The sequence below is a fragment of the Triticum urartu genome, chromosome 7A (genome assembly GCF_056163025.1).
Source record: "Triticum urartu cultivar PI428250 chromosome 7A, HENAU_Tu73, whole genome shotgun sequence".
Classification (NCBI taxonomy): domain Eukaryota; kingdom Viridiplantae; phylum Streptophyta; class Magnoliopsida; order Poales; family Poaceae; genus Triticum; species Triticum urartu.
Window position 1 is genome coordinate 27,293,830 of NC_141879.1, and position 21,756 is coordinate 27,315,585.

The 21,756-nt window shown below is 46.5% G+C and overlaps 1 long non-coding RNA gene across 2 annotated transcripts in view; it reads right to left on the reverse strand.

Moving 5' to 3' along the window:
* LOC125522462 (uncharacterized) overlaps nt 1–21,118 on the reverse strand; it is a 37,234-nt gene extending 16,116 nt beyond the window's left edge. Inside the window, exons 1-3 of one of the 2 annotated variants that reach the window (XR_015611020.1) lie at nt 20,865–21,118; nt 20,639–20,722; nt 19,981–20,273 (exon numbers count right to left, since the gene is read on the reverse strand). This is a non-coding gene — a long non-coding RNA (uncharacterized LOC125522462). Of the gene's footprint in view, nt 1–19,171; nt 20,274–20,638; nt 20,723–20,864 lie in introns of those variants that run through there. The other variant, XR_007289770.2, reaches the window with a different exon arrangement.
* Nucleotides 21,119–21,756: the final 638 nt, after the last annotated feature.

Below are 21,756 nucleotides of genomic sequence, written 5' to 3' on the forward strand. Positions count from 1 at the left end.
CCGAAATGACCCTGGGTCACTAAGGAACTGACACGTGTACCAACGGTCGAATTTTGAACTCACACGGCAACTTTACTTGGGCTACAAGTAAAGCTGACTTGTCTGACTCTGGACAAGATTTTCTCTCATAGGCTTCGCTCGAAGACATAGGATTTGAATTAGGCATCACTTCAGTCATCCTGACTGGTTCTCTTCGACCCCACTTAACAGTACGGTGGTTCCTATGACACAACATGAATGAAATAAAACTACGAAGGATCTAGGTCTTCGAGTTTCAAAAGCTTCATAGGGAGTCTTCTCATGTCATTGTCCTCAATATGAATATCTTCATAAACCACCATTGTCTTCAATGTCTTCGTACATTTTTAGGGGTCATCTCTGGTAGTAAAACCGAATCAATGACGGACTTCTACCTGTGTTTTCCTGCAATTCTCACAAACACATTAGTCCCTCAACTAGGTTCGACGTCAATACTCCAAAACCAACTAGGGGTGGCACTAGATGCACTTACAGTTTCTTCCCCCTCTTCTTCTCCGGTAGACCCTGAGACCGCTGTTGATGCCCCTGTGATCGACTACGTCGATGACGAACCCTCTTCCCTTTCAGTGGAGCTTCCAGGCAAGCCCCCCCTTTGATCATCCCGATATCGTCCATTCCATTCTCTCATGCTTGCATTAGATTTTGCTATTGTTATTGTTTGCTCCTATTCTGATGCATAGCCTTATTTTGTAACCTGCTGTTGTACCTTACCTACTTATCCTAAACTGCTTAGTATAGGTTGGTTAGTGATCCATAAGTGACCCTCACCTTGTCTTTGTTGCCCCTGCTTCATCATCGACGACTCGGTCAACGTGATCGATGACCAGAGCCTGACACCTCACATCACATCACGCCCCTTTATTTGCTCGACTCTGCAGAGTTACTATTGAAGGAAATATGCCCTAGAGGCAATAATAAAGTTATTATTTATTTACTTATAATCATGATAAATGTTTATTATTCATGCTAGAATTGTATTAACCGGAAACATAATACATGTGTGAATACATAGACAAACAGAGTGTCACTAGTATGCCTCTACTTGACTAGCTCGTTAATCAAAGATGGTTATGTTTCCTAACCATGAACAAAGAGTTGTTATTTGATTAACGAGGTCACATCATTAGTTGAATGATCTGATTGACATGACCCATTCCATTAGCTTAGCACCCGATCGTTTAGTATGTTGCTATTGCTTTCTTCATGACTTATACATGTTCCTATGACTATGAGATTATGCAACTCCCGTTTGCCGGAGGAACACTTTGTGTGCTACCAAACATCACAACGTAAATGGGTGATTATAAAGGAGCTCTACAGGTGTCTCCAAAGGTAGATGTTGGGTTGGCGTATTTCGAGATTAGGATTTGTCACTCCGATTGTCGGAGAGTTATCTCTGGGCCCTCTCGGTAATACACATCACATAAGCCTTGCAAGCATTACAACTAATATGTTAGTTGTGAGATGATGTATTACAGAACGAGTAAAGAGACTTGCCGGTAACGAGATTGAACTAGGTATTGGATACCGACGATCGAATCTCGGGCAAGTAACATACCGATGACAAAGGGAACAACGTATGTTGTTATGCGGTCTGACCGATAAAGATCTTCGTAGAATATGTAGGAGCCAATATGGGCATCGAGGTCTCGCTATTGGTTATTGACCGGAGACGTGTCTCGGTCATGTCTACATTGTTCTCGAACCCATAGGGTCCGCACGCTTAAGGTTACGATGACAGTTTCATTATGAGTTTATGCATTTTGATGTACCGAAGGTTGTTCGGAGTCCCGGATGTGATCACGGACATGACGAGGAGTCTCGAAATGGTCGAGACGTAAAGATTGATATATTGGAAGCCTATGTTTGGACATCGGAAGTGTTCCGGGTGAAATCGGGATTTTACCGGGTTACCGGGAGGTTACCGGAACCCCCCGGGAGCCATATGGGCCTTCATGGGCCTTAGTGGAAAGGTGAAAGGGCTGCCCACAAGGGCTGCGCGCCTCCCCCCTTCCCCTAGTCCTATTAGGACTAGGAGAGGTGGCCGGCCACCCTTCTCCCCCTTTCCCCCTTGGGAATCCTAGTTGGAATAGGATTGGGGGGGGGAGTCCTACTCCCGGAAGGAGTAGGACTCCTCCTGTGCCTCTCTCCCTGGCCGGCGCCCCCCTCCCCCCTTGGCTCCTTTATATACTGAGGTAGAGGCACCCTAGAACACACAAGTTGATCCACGTGATCTTTTCCTTAGCCGTGTGCGGTGCCCCCTGCCACCATATACCTCGATAATACTGTAGCGGAGTTTAGGCGAAGCCCTGTTGCTGTAGTTCATCAAGATCGTCACCACGCCGTCGTGCTGACGGAACTCTTCCCTAACACTTTGCTGGATCGGAGTCCGGGGATCGTCATCGAGCTGAACGTGTGCTCGAACTCGGAGGTGCCGTAGTTTCGGTGCTTGATCGGTTGGATCGTGAAGACGTACGACGACTTCCTCTACGTCGTGTCATCGCTTCCGCATTCGGTCTGCATTGGGTACGTAGACAACACTCTCCCCCTCGTTGCTATGCATCACATGATCTTGCGTGTGCGTAGGAATTTTTTTGAAATTACTACGAAACCCAACAGTGGCATCCGAGCCTAGGTTATTTATGTTGATGTTATATGCACGAGTAGAACACAAGTGAGTTGTGGACGATACAAGTCATACTGCCTACCAGCATGTCATACTTTGGTTCGGCGGTATTGTTGGACGAGACGACCCGGACCAACCTTACGCGTACGCTTACGCGAGACCGGTTCCCTCGACGTGCTTTGCACAGAGATGGCTTGCGGGCGACTGTCTCCCCAACTTTAGTTGAACCAAGTATGGCTACGCCCGGTCCTTGAGAAGGTTAAAACAGAGTTTGACAAACTATCGTTGTGGTTTTGATGCGTAGGTGAGATTGGTTCTTACTTAAGCCCGTAGCAGCCACGTAAAACTTGCAACAACAAAGTAGAGGACGTCTAACTTGTTTTTGCAGGGCATGTTGTGATGTGATATGGTCAAGGCATGATGCTGAATTTTATTGTATGAGATGATCATGTTTTGTAACCAAGTTATCGGCAACTGGCAGGAGCCATATAGTTGTCGCTTTATTGTATGCAATGCAATCGCAATGTAATGCTTTACTATATTACTAAACGGTAGTGATATTCGTGGAAGCATAAGATTGGCGAGACGACAACGATGCTACGATGGAGATCAAGGTGTCACGCCGGTGACGATGGTGATCATGACGGTGCTTCGGAGATGGAGATCACAAGCACAAGATGATGATGGCCATATCATATCACTTATATTGATTGCATGTGATGTTTATCTTTTTATGCATCTTATCTTGCTTTGATTGACGGTAGCATTATAAGATGATCTCTCAGTAAATTATCAAGAAGTGTTCTCCCTGAGTATGCACCGTTGCCAAAGTTCGTCGTGCCCAGACACCACGTGATGATCGGGTGTGATAAGCTATACGTCCATCTACAACGGGTGCAAGCCAGTTTTGCACACGCAGAATACTCAGGTTAAACTTGACGAGCCTAGCATATGCTGATATGGCCTCAGAACACGGAGACCGAAAGGTTGAGCGTGAATCATATAGTAGATATGATCAACATAAACGATGTTCACCATTGAAAACTACTCCATCTCACGTGATGATCGGTTATTGTTTAGTTGATTTGGATCACGTAATCACTTAGAAGATTAGAGGGATGTCTATCTAAGTGGGAGTTCTTAAGTAATATGATTAATTGAACTTAAATTTATCATGAACTTAGTACCTGATAGTATCTTGCTTGTTTATGTTGATTGTAGATAGATGGCTCTTGCTGTTGTTCCGTTGAATTTTAATGCGTTCCTTGAGAAGGCAAAGTTGAAAGATGATGGTAGCAATTACACGGACTGGGTCCGTAACTTGAGGATTATCCTCATTGCTGCACAGAAGAATTACGTCCTGGAAGCACCGCTAGGTGCCAGGCCTGCTGCTGGAGCAACACCAGATGTTATGAACGTCTGGCAAAGCAAAGCTGATGACTACTCGATAGTTCAGTGTGCCATGCTTTACGGCTTAGAATCGGGACTTCAACGACGTTTTGAACGTCATGGAGCATATGAGATGTTCCAGGAGTTGAAGTTAATATTTCAAGCAAATGCCCGAATTGAGAGATATGAAGTCTCAATAAGTTCTATAGCTGCAAGATGGAGGAGAACAGTTCTGTCAGTGAGCATATACTCAAAATGTCTGGGTATAATAATCACTTGATTCAATTGGGAGTTAATCTTCCAGATGATTGCGTCATTGACAGAATTCTCCAATCACTGCCACCAAGCTACAAGAGCTTCGTGATGAACTATAATATGCAAGGGATGAACAAGACTATTCCCGAGCTCTTCGCAATGCTGAAAGCTGCGGAGGTAGAAATCAAAAAGGAGCATCAAGTGTTGATGGTTAACAAAACCACTAGTTTCAAGAAAAAGGGCAAAGGGAAAAAGAAGGGGAACTTCAAGAAGAACGGCAAACAAGTTGCTGCTCAGGAGAAGAAACCCAAGTCTGGACCTAAGCCTGAAACTGAGTGCTTCTACTGCAAGCAGACTGGTCACTGGAAGCGGAACTGCCCCAAGTATTTGGCGGATAAGAAGGATGGCAAGGTGAACAAAGGTATATGTGATATACATGTTATTGATGTGTACCTTACTAGAGCTCGCAGTAGCACCTGGGTATTTGATACTGGTTCTGTTGCTAATATTTGCAACTCGAAACAGGGACTACGGAATAAGCGGGCACTGGCAAAGGACGAGGTGACGATGCGCGTGGGAAACGGTTCCAAAGTCGATGTGATCGCGGTCGGCACGCTACCTCTACATCTACCTTTGGGATTAATATTAGACCTAAATAATTGTTATTTGGTGCCATCGTTGAGTATGAACATTATATCTGGATCTTGTTTAATGCGAGACAGTTATTCATTTAAATCAGAGAATAATGGTTGTTCTATTTATATGAGTAATATCTTTTATGGTCATGCACCCTTGAAGAGTGGTCTATTCTTATTGAATCTCGATAGTAGTAATAAACATATTCATAATGTTGAAGCCAAAAGATGCAGAGTTGATAATGAAAGTGCAACTTATTTGTGGCACTGTCGTTTAGGTCATATCGGTATAAAGCGCATGAAGAAACTCCATACTGATGGACTTTTGGAACCACTTGATTATGAATCACTTGGTACTTGCGAACCGTGCCTCATGGGCAAGATGACTAAAACACCGTTCTCCGGTACTATGGAGAGAGCAACAGATTTGTTGGAAATCATACATACCGATGTATGTGGTCCGATGAATATTGAGGCTCGTGGCGTATATCGTTATTTTCTCACCTTCACAGATGATTTAAGCAGATATGGGTATATCTACTTAATGAAACATAAATCTGAAACATTTGAAAAGTTCAAAGAATTTCAGAGTGAAGTTGAAAATCATCGTAACAAGAAAATAAAGTTTCTACGATCTGATCGTGGAGGAGAATATTTGAGTTACGAGTTTGGTGTACATTTGAAAAACTGTGGAATAGTTTCGCAACTCACGCCACCCGGAACACCACAGCGTAATGGTGTGTCCGAACGTCGTAATCGTACTTTACTAGATATGGTGCGATCTATGATGTCTCTTACTGATTTACCGCTATCGTTTTGGGGTTATGCTCTAGAGACGGCCGCATTCACGTTAAATAGGACACCATCAAAATCCGTTGAGACGACGCCTTATGAACTGTGGTTTGGCAAGAAACCAAAGTTGTCATTTCTTAAAGTTTGGGGCTGCGATGCTTATGTGAAAAAGCTTCAACCTGATAAGCTCGAACCCAAATCGGAGAAATGTGTCTTCATAGGATACCCAAAGGAAACTGTTGGGTACACCTTCTATCACAGATCCGAAGGCAAGACATTCGTTGCTAAGAATGGATCCTTTCTAGAGAAGGAGTTTCTCTTGAAAGAAGTGAGTGGGAGGAAAGTAGAACTTGACGAGGTAACTGTACCTGCTCCCTTACTGGAAAGTAGTTCATCACAGAAAACTGTTTCAGTGACACCTACACCAGTTAGTGAGGAAGCCAATGATAATGATCATGAAACTTCAGATCAAGATACTACTGAACCTCGTAGATCAACCAGAGTAAGATCCGCACCAGAGTGGTACGGTAATCCTGTTCTGCAAGTCATGCTACTAGATCATGATGAACCTACGAACTATGAAGAAGCGATGGTGAGCCCAGATTCCGCAAAGTGGCTTGAAGCCATGAAATCTGAGATGGGATCCATGTATGAGAACAAAGTATGGACTTTGGTTGACTTGCCCGATGATCGACAAGAAATTGAAAATAAATGGATCTTTAAGAAGAAGACTGACGCTGATGGTAATGTTACTGTCTACAAAGCTCGACTTGTCGCAAAAGGTTTTCGGCAAGTTCAAGGGATTGACTACGATGAGACCTTCTCACCCGTAGCGATGCTTAAGTCCGTCCGAATCATGTTAGCGATTGCCGCATTTTATGATTATGAAATTTGGCAGATGGATGTCAAAACTGCATTCCTGAATGGATTTCTAGAAGAAGAGTTGTATATGATGCAGCCGGAAGGTTTTGTCGATCCAAAGGGAGCTAACAAAGTGTGCAAGCTCTAGCGATCCATTTATGGACTGGTGCAAGCCTCTCGGAGTTGGAATAAACGTTTTGATAGTGTGATCAAAGCATTTGGTTTTATACAGACTTTCGGAGAAGCCTGTATTTACAAGAAAGTGAGTGGGAGCTCTATAGCATTTCTGATATTATATGTGGATGACATATTGCTAATTGGAAATGATATAGAATTTCTGGATAGCATAAAGGGATACTTGAATAAAAGTTTTTCAATGAAAGACCTCGGTGAAGCTGCTTACATATTAGGCATTAAGATCTATAGAGATAGATCAAGACTCTTAATTGGACTTTCACAAAGCACATACCTTGACAAAATTTTGAAGAAGTTCAAAATGGATCAAGCAAACAAAGGGTTCTTGCCTGTGTTACAAGGTGTGAAGTTGAGTAAGACTCAATGCCCGACCACTGCAGAAGGTAGAGAGAATATGAAAGATGTTCCCTATGCATCAGCCATAGGATCTATCATGTATGCAATGCTGTGTACCAGACCTGATGTGTGCCTTGCTATAAGTTTAGCAGGGAGGTACCAAAGTAATCCAGGAGTGGATCACTGGACAGCGGTCAAGAACATCCTGAAATACCTGAAAAGGACTAAGGATATGTTTCTCGTATATGGAGGTGACAAAGAGCTCACCGTAAAAGGTTACGTTGATGCAAGCTTTGACACTAATCCGGACGATTCTAAATCGCAAACCGGATACGTGTTTACATTAAACGGAGGAGCTGTCAGTTGGTGCAGTTCTAAACAAAGCGTCGTAGCGGGATCTACATGTGAAACGAAGGAGTCTGGATGAAGGAGTTCATATCCGATCTAGGTGTCATACCTAATGCATCGGGTCCCATGAAAATCTTTTGTGACAATACTGGTGCAATTGCCTTGGCAAAGGAATCCATATTTCACAAAAGGACCAAACACATCAAGAGACGCTTCAACTCCATCCGGGATCTAGTCCAGCTGGGAGACATAGAGATTTGCAAGATACATACGGATCTGAATGTTGCAGACCCGTTGACTAAGCCTCTTCCACGAGCAAAACATGATCAGCACCAAAGCTCCATGGGTGTTAGAATCATTACAGTGTAATCTAGATTATTGACTCTAGTGCAAGTGGGAGACTGAAGGAAATATGCCCTAGAGGCAATAATAAAGTTATTATTTATTTCCTTATAATCATGATAAATGTTTATTATTCATGCTATAATTGTATCAACCGGAAACATAATACATGTGTGAATACATAGACAAACAGAGTGTCACTAGTATGCCTCTACTTGACTAGCTCGTTAATCAAAGATGGTTATGTTTCCTAACCATGAACAAAGAGTTGTTATTTGATTAACGAGGTCACATCATTAGTTGAATGATCTGATTGACATGACCCATTCCATTAGCTTAGCACCCGATCGTTTAGTATGTTGCTATTGCTTTCTTCATGACTTATACATGTTCCTATGACTATGAGATTATGCAACTCCTGTTTGCCGGAGGAACACTTTGTGTGCTACCAAACGTCACAACGTAAATGGGTGATTATAAAGGAGCTCTACAGGTGTCTCCAAAGGTAGATGTTGGGTTGGCGTATTTCGAGATTAGGATTTGTCACTCCGATTGTCGGAGAGGTATCTCTGGGCCCTCTCGGTAAAACACATCACATAAGCCTTGCAAGCATTACAACTAATATGTTAGTTGTGAGATGATGTATTACAGAACGAGTAAAGAGACTTGCCGGTAACGAGATTGAACTAGGTATTGGATACCGACGATCGAATCTCGGGCAAGTAACATACCGATGACAAAGGGAACAACGTATCTTGTTATGCGGTCTGACCGATAAAGATCTTCGTAGAATATGTAGGAGCCAATATGGGCATCGAGGTCCCGTTATTGGTTATTGACCGGAGACGTGTCTCGGTCATGTCTACATTGTTCTCGAACCCGTAGGGTCCGCACGCTTAAGGTTACGATGACAGTTTCATTATGAGTTTATGCATTTTGATGTACCGAAGGTTGTTCGGAGTCCCGGATGTGATCACGGACATGACGAGGAGTCTCGAAATGGTCGAGACGTAAAGATTGATATATTGGAAGCCTATGTTTGGACATCGGAAGTGTTCCGGGTGAAATCGGGATTTTACCGGGTTACCGGGAGGTTACCGGAACCCCCTGGGTGCCATATGGGCCTTCATGGGCCTTAGTGGAAAGGTGAAAGGGCTGCCCACAAGGGCTGCGCGCCTCCCCCCTTCCCCTAGTCCTATTAGGACTAGGAGAGGTGGCCGGCCACCCTTCTCCCCCTTTCCCCCTTGGGAATCCTAGTTGGAATAGGATTGGGGGGGGGGGGGGGAGTCCTACTCCCGGAAGGAGTAGGACTCCTCCTGCGCCTCTCTCCCTGGCCGGCGCCCCCCTCCCCCCTTGGCTCCTTTATATACTGAGGTAGAGGCACCCTAGAACACACAAGTTGATCCACGTGATCTATTCCTTAGCCGTGTGCGGTGCCCCCTGCCACCATATACCTCGATAATACTGTAGCGGAGTTTAGGCGAAGCCCTGCTGCTGTAGTTCATCAAGATCGTCACCACGCCGTCGTGCTGACGGAACTCTTCCCCGACACTTTGCTGGATCGGAGTCTGGGGATCGTCATCGAGCTGAACGTGTGCTCGAACTCGGAGGTGTCGTAGTTTCGGTGCTTGATCGGTTGGATCGTGAAGACGTACGACTACTTCCTCTACGTCGTGTCATCGCTTCCGCAGTCGGTCTGCGTTGGGTACGTAGACAACACTCTCCCCCTCATTGCTATGCATCACATGATCTTGCGTGTGCGTAGGAAATTTTTTGAAATTACTACGAAACCCAACAACTATCGAGTGCCGAGGGTGATCCCTCATAACGCACTCTTGATGACAATTCTGTAGTGTAGCTATTCGGTCATGGTTGACGAGGGTGGATCCTCTTTCACCATTCCTGATATGGCTCTATCGTGCAACACCTCAAGTGTGAACCTCGAGGGTGGATCCTCTTACGTTCACCTTGATGATTACATCGAGTGGAATCCTCCATCGGTGATTCCCCGGGTTTTCCCCTTGATGTTTGGACACACGGTTACCTTGATTTTACTTGAGACCATTGTTGACGTCGGGGCGGCCCCGAGGGGTACCCGCGAGTTGATGTGAAAGTCTGGCGGGCCCGTAGAGCACCCGCGAGTTTTCTACGTGGCACGGCCGGGCAGTCTGGGCCCTTGTCGTAAGTCCATGAGACGGGGCGACGGGGTCACATTATCGTGAGTCTCTGCTCGTCTCCGTGAGCCCCCAATGCACTAACAGGTTTGGGTATTTGTTCTGACTTGGCCTCTGGCCTTTACGCACTAACCACCACGCGAGAATAGATATTGGCCTCGACGTTGCAGTATCAGCCGAAGCTATGTCAGACGTCTAGTTCAGCACTGTGGTACGGTCGGATCCTGCTGGCCATCCGAGGCGGTGCTGGTATCCACCCTGCTCGCAACGACCCGGAGTGCAAAGGGCGACAGGCCCAAGACCCAGGGGCACTTAGGATGTAGACCGGCGGGGACCTCTCTGCTGAGCCTAGGTAGGGCTGCGATGTGTTGATCTTCCGAGGCCGGGCATTGACCCTAGAAAGGTGTGTTCGTCCAGAGTGATCGAGCGTGTCGGGTAACGTGGTGCACCCCTGTAGGGAAGATATATATTCGAATACCGTGTCCACGGTTATGGACGTTCAGACTTGTATCCGGATCTTATATAACTAGAAATGGATACTTGAGATTGTGATGGATATGTGGCTCCGGGATTGCTTTCTCGTAGGGAGTCGAGGAAGGATCTCTGGGCGTTAATGCTACAACATGTTTGTTAGTTATAAACTACTATTCTTTACTCTTCCACATGCTGTAAGATGCTTGGAGCTGCTTGAAGATGCTAGTCTTCGATAGGCTAGGCCTTCCACTCTATTCTGGCATTCTGTAGTACAGTCCATAGATACAACCCTTCCATTTGATACCAATGCATACTTAGTATAGATCTGATGCTTGCGAGTACTTTGGATGAGTACCCACGGTTGCTTTGCTACCCCTTTTCCCCCTTCCTTCTTCTTTTCGGTTGATGCAACCAGATGGTGGATCCCTGGAGTCAGATGCCATTGCCGACGGATACTGCTACTTGGAGACCGCCGCCGACAAGGAGTAGTTAGGAGGTCCCAGGCAGGAGGCCTTGCCTCTTCGATCGTGTTGCTTTTGTGCTAGCTTTCTTAAGGCATCCTTGTTTAACTTATGTCTGTACGCAGATATTGTTGCTTCCGCTGACTCTTGTGTATCGAGCTTGTATTCGAGCCCTCGAGGCCCCTAGCTTGTAATATGAAGATTGTATCTTGTCAATTTGTGTTTAGAGTTGTGTTGTGATATCTTCCCGTGAGTCCCTGACCTTGATCGTACACGTTTGCGTGTATGATTAGTGTACGATTGAATCGGGGGCGTCACAAGTTGGTATCAGAGCTGACTGCCTATAGGAATCCCCCTTTCCAACTCCTTGGCCGAAGTTGAGTCTAGTATTTGAAAAACTGATTTACTAACATGGTTGTGAGGCTTACGGGCCCACATCGCCAATTGGGTGGTATTAGGATCTTTTATTCCTCGTCTATACTCTGGGACTCTGATCTCTCTTCTATTCGGGTTAAATGATTTTGCTAACTCTATCCTAGGTTCTCGTGATCACATCCATCCGGAGATTTGTAATACGCCTTTCTTGAATTGGAGCCAGGATCTGCTTCACATTGTTCAAGGACCGCAGGATCCTTTTATCGAGGGCACCCTGCGTTGTCCCCTGCAGATTCCTTGCTCTAGTGGTTTTCTCCGACGTTGATGTAGCCTTTTCTATGTCCCATTGTTGTATCCCTCCATCGCGTGCCAGCGTGCCGCCTAGTATGTCTAGGATGATTCTTTTGTCCGAACTCATACTAACAACATGTAAATGGCTCTGTATATGTATATGTATGTCTTTAATGACTACTGCTTTGTACATACCGCGCCTTTGCTCATTGTTCAAGTTACATCATGAATGACTCCATACACCTGCTCCAACCTCTTGTTAAAACTGCTCCCTGATGTTCTTAGCAGGATGGCTGACGATCCTCCACCTCCACCTTATATTGCCGCAATGATGCAGCAGTTTGAGCTGAATCGTGAGTTTATGACTGGAGTAATGGCTCGGTTTCCAAACCAGAATGCTCATCAACAGCCTGCCCCAATAACACTGCCAGAATTTGTGCGCCTCAACCCGTCCATTTTCCGCAACTCCACCAATCCTATGGATACTGATGATTGGCTTCGTGACATCTTGTTTGAGATGGAGTCAACTATTGTTGCTCCTGCCAGTTACATCACCTTTGGGACATTCCACTTGAAGGGTCCAGCTGCTCAATGGTGGGAAAGCCACAAGGGTATGCTTCCTGCAGAGACTGTAACCACTTGGCAGGAATTTCAGTTAGCCTTCCGTGCACGGCACATTCCTCAAGGTCTGATGGACCAGAAGAAGAAGGAGTTTCGCAAACTCTCACAGGGCACAATGACTGTGGATGAATATCAGAGGAAGTTCCTTGAATTATCTCGCTATGCTGCGGATGATGTCTGCACTGACGCTCGCAAGCAAGAGAAATTCCGTGAAGCACTGCGTCCCGATATAAAGCTCGCACTTGTTGCTCATGATTGCGCAGACTTTGCGACGCTTGTCAGCCAAGCTTTCCGAGCTGAAACTGGTCTGACTGAGTACCAGGAATCGCTCAAGCGTACTCGAGATGTTGGCTCATCCTCGAGTCAGCCTGCTCAGAAACGTCGAGTCTGGATCCCACAAAATGTTCATCATCGACCTGCTCCAACACCAAGGTCGTCTTATGTTGCACCTCGCCTGCCTCCGCCGCCGAGACAACTAATGATTCAGGGTGGACAGTCAGGACACCTTACCCTCGATTGTCACCAGGGTCAGTCTTAGGATGCACCACACCCTCCTGTTAGTCGTAAAAAGAGTTGTCGAAACCGCCGATTCAGAAACCGTAATGTCATACCGGCTGCTATTGTACTTGGCCATGCCAATCATGTCGATGCTGAAAAGGCTCAGGAGGAACCGACTATCATGCTGGGAACTCTCTCTGTTAATTCAATACCAGCCTCAGTTATCTTTGATTCAGGGGCTTCGCATGCCTTTGTGTCCCAACAATTTGCTCAAATGCACGGGCTAGGCATGGAAGCATTACCCACTCCTCTAACAGTTCAATCCCTGGGATCCAAGTGGCAAACCACAATGGTAAGCCCTCACAACCAAATCGAGATTGGAGGTCTACTTTTTCCGGCTTCTCTCATTGTACTTGGACCTTCCAACATAGACATCATTCTTGGTATGGATTGGTTGACCACCCATAATGCTAAGATCGACTGTGCCGCCAAGACACTACAGCTCACTCATCCTTGTAGACAGTTGATCAACTACTCAACTCAGATGGTCCAGGATGCCGAGAATCAGATATATGTTCTAAATGCATTGAATGCTTCACCTCTTGAAGGAACAGAGAACATTCCAGTCGTTTGTGATTTCGAAGATGTCTTTCCTGAAGAACTTCCAAGAATACCCCCTGCTAGAGCTCTTGAATTCATCATAGACTTGAAGCCAGGCACTACTACTCCTATTGCCAATCGGCCATACAAGATGCCGCCACATGAACTCCTTGAACTTAAGGAGGAAATCGACAAATCTCTTCATAAGGGATTCATTCGTCCTAGTTCATCTGCTTGGGGAGCACCTTCTCTCTTTGTCAAGAAGAAGGATGGTACGAATCGTTTGGTCCAAGATTACCGACCTATCAACCAGGCAACAATTCAGAACAAGTATCCGCTTCCCAGAATCAACGACCTGTATGATCAACTTGCTGGTTCTTCAGTATTCTCTAAACTTGATTTGAGGTTGGGTTACCACAAGATTCGGGTTCATGGAGAGGATATTCCCAAGACCGCCTTCGTTACTCGCTATGGTTCATACGAGTACACCGTCATGTCTTTCGGCATGACCAATGCCCTAGCGACATTCTCCCGTCTGATGAACTATATATTCATGGAATACCTCGACAAGTTCATCGTGGTTTATCTGGATGATATCCTTGTATATTCCAAGAATAAAGAAGAACATGCTAAACACCTTCGACTTGTTCTGGAAAAGCTTCGAGAACATCAACTATATGCTAAGTATTCCAAGTGTGAATTCTGCCTACCCGAAGTGACCTACCTTGGGCATGTCATCTCCAAGGATGGTATTGCCGTCAACCTAGAGTGAGTTCAGGCTATTCTCGATTGGACTCCTACGAAGAATGTCAAACAAGTCAGAAGTTTTCTCGGACTGGCCAGCTATCGCCGTCGATTTGTCGAGAACTTCTCCAAGATTGCCAAGCCCCTGACTTGTCTGCTTCACAAAGGCGTCAAGTTCGATTGGACAGAAAAGTGTCAGGAAGGTTTCCAAGCACTCAAAGACAAGCTGACTTCTGCCCCATTGCTTTCTCCTCCAGATACTAAGAAGGATTTCGTCATTTACTGCGATGCTTCACGTCAAGGATTAGGCTATGTTCTAATGCAAGAGCGCAGAGTGATTGCATATGCATCTCGCCAGTTGCGCCCTCACGAAGAGAACTACCCAGTTCACGACCTCGAGCTTGCTGCCATTATACATGCACTGAAACAGTGGCGACATTACCTTCTCGGTAATCGTTGCGAGATCTTCCCCAACCACCAAAGTCTGAAGTACCTGTTTACCCAGCTAGACCTGAACCTCCGTTAGCAGAGATGGATGGAGACAGTAGAAAATTTTGACTTGGGTATTTCTTACACACCAGGTAAGGCTAATGTAATGGCTGATGACTTGAGCCGCAAGTCCTATTGCAACCACCTCTAGGTTCACAAAGTTCAGCCCTCGCTTGTTGAAGAATTCAAAAAGCTGAACCTCCATATTGTTCCACCTGGTGCACTCGCTCCCCCTCCTCCAGATTTCGGCAAGATGAACCTCCCTGTTTTCCTCAGGGTTCCCTCAATACCCTGGTTGTCGAATCAGATCTCATGGAGAGCATCAAGAGACTATAGAAGTATGACTCTCAAGTTGAGAAGAATAAGTGCTACCTCGCAGAAGGAAGGCCCTCGTTCTTCATTGTTGAAGATGATGGCACTTTGTTCTTTGAAGGTCGCCTAGTGGTTCCTTCAAAAGACAACCTGGATATGACTCGGGAAGTTATGAAAGAAGCTCATGACACTCCGTTGTCTATTCATCCTGGTAGTACCAAGATGTACCAAGACATTCGAGAGAGATTCTGGTGGTCAAATATGAAGCAAGACATTGCTCGTTATGTTGCTGAATGTGACGTTTTCCATCGTATCAAAGCAGAACATCAGCGGCCTGCTGGGACTCTGCAACCTATCTCTATTCCTGAATGGAAATGGGACCATGTCGAAATGGACTTTGTCACCGGTTTTCCCAAATTGCAGAAAGGTAATGATGCTATTCTTGTCGTCATTGACCGGCTTTCTAAAGTTGCACACTTTCTGGCCGTTAAAGAAAACATCACTGCTAGTCAGTTGGCAACTCTCTATATGTCCAGAATTGTTTCACTTCACGGTATTCCGCTGGTAATCAACTCAGACCGTGGCAGCTTATTCACTTCAAGATTCTGGGAAAGTTTCCAAGAAGCTATAGGAACTCATCTGTCTTTCAGCACTGCTTTTCACCCCTAGTCGCAGGGACAAGTTGAACGCGTCAATCAAGTTCTCAAAGACATGCTTCGAGCTTGTGTTATTTCCTTCGACAAGAAATGGGAGGAATCTCTCCTGTATGCTGAGTTCTCCCTCAACAATAGCTATCAAGCTAGTCTGAAGATGGCTCCCTTCGAAGTGTTGTATGGACGAAAGTGCCAACCCCCTCTAAACTGGTCAGAAACTGGGGAATGTCCACTCTTCGGTCCGGATATTATCCAACACGTCGAAGAGCAAGTCCGCGTCACTTGCGAAAATCTCAAGACTGCTCAGTCATGCCAAAAGAGTAATTATGACTGTCATCATAAAGACATGGTCTATCAACCTGGCGAAAAGGCTTATCTTCGAGTCACACCAATGAAGGGTGCTCACCACTTCGGAATCAAGGGCAAGCTAGCTCCTCGCTATATTGGTCCATTCACTATTCTCGAAAGGCGTGGAAAAGTGGCATACCAGTTGGAACTACCGTCGAACCATTCTTAGGTTCACGATGTGTTCCACGTGTCACAACTCCGCTGTTGCTTTAAGGACCCAATCCGAGCAGTGGATCATGAAGTGCTCAAGTTACAACAAGACCTCTCCTATAAAGAGCATCCGGTCTGCATTCTCGACCAAGCTGAACGCCGCACACGTCAGAAGGCGATCAAGTTCCTCAAGGTCCAGTGGTCGCATCACTCTAAAGATGAAGCCACTTGGGAACGCGAGGATCGCCTGCGTGAAGAATACCCCGCTTTGTTTCCTTCTACCTCCTAAATCTCGAGACGAGATTTCTTGTAGTGGAGGAGAATTGTAATGCCCGGATAATTATGCTACAGTAATCTCATGCTAATGATGCCACATCATCGCGATTCTTGTTGTTAACCCCGCGATGATTCAATCACGTTCGATTTCAAAATTTAATATTAAGTCAAACGACAAGAGTAAATAAAAGAAAAGGGGAGATCCAAAAAAGGAAACCCACCCCCACAGGACCGACTGACCCAACTAGCCATAAGGCCAGCTAACCGGGCCTCAGCCCAGCTGCCTCCTGGCTTAACTAGCCCGCACCTGCACTGAAGCCCTAACCCCTCTCCCCACGATCCCCATTCCCCCCATCGCGCGATCTGGATCGGGAGCGCCCAGCGCTCAGCGCCCCGATCCCATCGCCCCCGCCGGCCTCGTCCCGACCCCGCCGCCTCTCCTCGGCGACCGCGCCGCCCCACTCCTCGATGCCGGCGCCCGTCTTCGGAGCTGCCTCGCATCGCCGGACTGCCTCGTCCCCATCGCCGTCGTCCGCCTCGTCCTCTCCCTCGCCGGACCACCCCAAGCCGCCTCGAGCCCACTGCCCTTCCCTACTGCTTTGCGGTGAGCCGCCGCGTCGGTTGCGCCTCCCCTCTCCTTCCCCTCCTCTGCTCCCATACTCCCCCGTGGTCGTTGCTCGCGCCGCGCGACCCTGCCACGCCCCTCGCGCAGCCCCGCGCACGCTCGCATCTGCGTCCAGCAGGACTGCGGTACCGAGCGCCGCCTACAACTGCTGCTGGGTGTTGTCGTCCTCGACACGCTCGGCCACCTCCGCGCCTCCCTTCATCGCCCCTGGACGCGGCTCGACCCCACGTTCGGACGCGGCCAACCGCGTGCGGTTTGGCCACCGGACGGCGAGTCCCGAACACCGCCGCCGTCTTCTGTGCTCGCCGGCGGCCACGCGCGCACGCACGTTTAGCCAGTGGGTTGACCCACTGATGCGTGGGCCCGACCTGTTTAACTAACCGCTAAATGCTAGTTAAAAAGAACAATTAATTTCAGTTAACTAATATCTGTTAAGTTAATGACTCCATGACAGAAGGGCCCCACTGTAAATTAAACAAAAATGGTTAATCTAATAAAGCTAGAGACAATGACAAATGGGACCCAAACACTATTCCCCTTTTGACCAGTAAACTTTTGACCGGGTCAACTCAGTCAATGACCCCACCTGTCAGCCGGATAAGCAACATTCTAAGTACATTTCTTGTGTACCCATAGCTTTTAATCTTTTATTTTCGAATTAAAGGAATTCCAGAAAATTAGGAAATCATTTAAATATTCGAAAAATCATATAAAATAATTTGTAACTCGCATGAAAATAATTTATACATGAAAGTTGCTTAGAACGACGAGACGTATCCGTATACGTGGTCCGTTCATCTGCCATACGTCTGTAGCATAGAGAACGTGCAACTGTCCCCTCTCTTTCATTTGTCCGGAAAATGCCAAACTTCGGGAAAACATTCCCGGATGTTTTTCCGCCTTCGCCGGTATCGCATAGTACTGCGTTAGAACACGCCTAGTGCTGCTTATTGTCATGTCATGCATCTGTGTGCCTCATATTTACTATTTCTTCCCCCTCTTCTTCTCCGGTAGACCCCGAGACCGATGTTGATGCCCCTGTGATCGACTACGTCGACGACGAACCTTCTTCCCTTTCAGTGGAGCTTCCAGGCAAGCCCCCCCTTTGATCATCCCGATATCGCCCATTCCATTCTCTCATGCTTGCATTAGATTTTGCTATTGTTATTGTTTGCTCATATTCTGATGCATAGCCTGCTTTTGTAACCTGCTGTTGTACCTTACCTGCTTATCCTAAACTCCTTAGTATAGGTTGGTTAGTGATCCATAAGTGACCCCCACCTTGTCTTTGTTGCCCCTGCTTCATCATCGACGACTCGATCAACGTGATCGATGACCAGAGCCTGACACCTCACATCACATCACGCCCCTTTAGTTGCTCGACTCTACAGAGCTACTATCGAGTGCCGAGGGTGATCCCTCATAACGCACTCCTGATGACAATTCTGTAGTGTAGCTATTCGGTCGTGGTCGACGAGGGTGGATCCTCTTTCACCATTCCCGATACGGCTCTGTCGTGCAACACCTCAAGTGTGAACCTCGAGGGTGGATCCTCTTACGTTCACCTTGATGATTACATCGAGTGGAATCCTCCGTGGGTGATTCCTCGGGTTTTCCCCTTGATGTTTGGACACATGGTTACCTTGACTTTACTTGAGACCATTGTTGAAGTCGGGTCGGCCCGAGGGGTACCCGCGAGTTGATGAGAAAGTCGGGCGGGCCCGTAGAGCACCCGCGAGTTTTCTACGTGGCACGGCCGAGTAGTCTGGGCCCTTGTCGTAAGTCCATGAGACGGGGCGACGGGGTCACATTATCGTGAGTCTCTGCTCGTCTCCGTGAGCCCCCAATGCACTAACAGGTTTGGGTATTTGTTCTGAGTTGGCCTCTGGCCTTTACGCACTAACCACCACGCGAGAATAGATATTGGCCTCGACGTCGCTGTATCAGCCAAAGCTTTGTCAGACGTCTAGTTCAGCAACGCGGTACGGTCGGATCCTGCTGGCCATCCGAGGCGGTGCTGGTATCCACCCTGCTCGCAACGACCCGGAGTGCAATGGGCGACGGGCCCAAGACCCGGGGCACTTAGGATGTAGACCGGCGGGGACCTCTCTGCTGAGCCTAGGTAGGGCTGCGACGTGTTGATCTTCCGAGGCCGGGCATTGACCCGAGAAAGGTGTGTCCGACCAGAGTGATCGAGCGTGTTGGGTAACGTGGTGCACCCCTGCAGGAAAGATATATATTCGAATACCGTGTCCACGGCTATGGATGTTCAAACTTGTATCCGGATCTTATATAACTAGAAATGGATACTTGAGATTGTGATGGATACGTGGCTCCAGGATTGCTTTCTCGTAGGGAGTCGAGGAAGGATCTTGGGCGTTAATGCTACAACATGTTTGTTAGTTATAAACTACTATTCTTTACTCTTCCACATGCTGCAAAATGCTTGGAGCTGTTTGAAGATGCTAGTCTTCGATAGGCTAGGTCTTCCCCTCTATTCTGGCATTCTACAGTTCAGTCCACAGATACAGCCCTTCCATTTGATACCAATGCATATTTAGTATATATATGATGCTTGCGAGTACTTTGGATGAGTACCCACTGTTGCTTTGCTACCCCTTTTCCCCCTTCCTTCTTATTTGTGGTTGATGCAACCAGATGGTGGATCCCTGGAGTCAGATGCCACTGCCGACGGATACTGCTACTTGGAGACCGCCGACGACCAGGAGTAGTTAGGAGGTCCCAGGCAGGAGGCCTTACCTCTTCGATTGTGTTGCTTTTGTGCTAGCCTTCTTAAGGCATCCTTGTTTAATTTATGTCTGTACTCAGATATTGTTGCTTCCGCTGACTCTTGTGTATCGAGCTTGTATTCGAGCCCTCGAGGCCCCTGGCTTGTAATACGAAGCTTGTATCTTTTCAATTTGTGTTTAGATTTGTGTTGTGATATCTTCCCGTGAGTCCCTGACCTCGATCGTACATGTTTGCGTGTATGATTAGTGTACAATTGAATCGGGGGCGTCAGACTAACATGGTGACAAAAAAAATGAGATGCTGGATGTTGCTGAACCGACCATTTTATCAGTACGAGCCCTTCACAGTTGACACTTTAGACGTGCGTGGACTGTGAGGCATTGCGAACTCGAATGGGATTCCTCAGCTTCCAGCTTCACTTGAGATCACTACATCACGGTCAGTTCAGGACTAGAGTCTTACTCCATTCACAACAGGGTCTGATTGGGATGTTCACTCCTCCAGCTTCATAGCTCATCGTGCCCTGCTCAAATCTCATAGTTGCTCCAGCTTGAACAGTAAAAATTTCTCCTAGTTGTCCAGCTTGAACTGTAAAAATACTTCATAGTTGCTCCTGGACACCAAGATTCGGAATCAACATTTGTTTCAGAATATTAACCATGCAATTGGTGCTCCAGCTTGTCTTAGGTTGAAAATATCTAATGTTTACAGTGCAAAAAAAGACTAGGTTGGAGCATCTTAAAACGAGCATTTTACATACAGGAAAACGTATTGTTGTGCAACTACATGTTAACACGAAGAAGAAATTGAAACTTTGCATATATACTAAAACATGCTCGAAATAGAATGATAACGTTTCCAAACTACTGAATACGCCAACTCTCCTCTGACAGAAATTCTGGCAGACAAAAACGGTAACCGACATTTCACAAACCAGATGGAATCAAACAAACAGAGGTGGAGCTGAGCAAGCTATACCGGCGGCATGGTGGAGACTCAGAGGCCAGTGCCTGGTAGAGATGAAGATCAGAGCCAGGGAAACGACCAGCGACTAGCATCAGCCTGAATTTTACGTGCACCATACATCATCTTGTTAAAAGACAGAGAGAGATTAAGTGTAAATGTATATGGTAGAAATTAACATCTCATTTAATGGTGTCTGCTGCTGAACGAAAGTGAAGTTAGATGACCTCTTAATGCTCACCTTCCAGGGTTGACGGCATCACTCATGCCGAGGTCGAGCATCCAAGAGGCTACATGGAACGACGACCTTCTGCCAGCCATTGATTCTGCCTCAGCTTGCACATGTGTCCGTACTCAGTGCCACCATCACTGAATTTCTGGAATGAATTCAGACCATTAAACAGTCTACCACTGGTTTTTTGAAGTGATGTTCGGCCGAATGGAGAAACCATCTAGCCTCTATTGAAGTCGGGTGAACGTATGTGTCCTAACAATCAAATAATTGCAGTGTCCCGTCATCTTTCTGTTTGGTTGGTGCATTACAATTAATCTGGTTGTTGCAATGTAGCCATCACCCGTACAAAAGGAAAAGGAGACGAGTAATTGAGAGCACATCTGCACATGGCCTGCCGGCCATACGCACAGGACCAAATAACACGTACGGCATCCATCCACATGTTCATCTCTAGCGCCGACGGTGAGTATCCAGTGATACCACACCCTAGCTACATGATTTCATGATACCATTTCAAAAAATTCGATTTTAAACATTTCAAAAAATTCCAAAAATTTTGTGGATGTTCACATCACGTGAGTGTGAAATCCCTACAAAATTCAAAATACACACTGAAATACAAAAAAGACAAATCCAACATGAATGTTTTGCAGAAAACCATCCGAACATTCCCGAATGACGGTTTGATCGACATCGTGTGATGCTGCCCGATGGACCATGATCCAACGGCCGAGCTCACATCAGAGCACTGGATATTCTCCCCTAGCGCCGATCGACCGATCGAGATGAGAGCAAGTTTAATTAACTAACCAAAGCAGAGAGACCAACGTTCACACTTTTGACTGTCCTAGATAAAAGACCCTAACTAGTTAGGATTATGGAGCAAATGGGGGTTGAA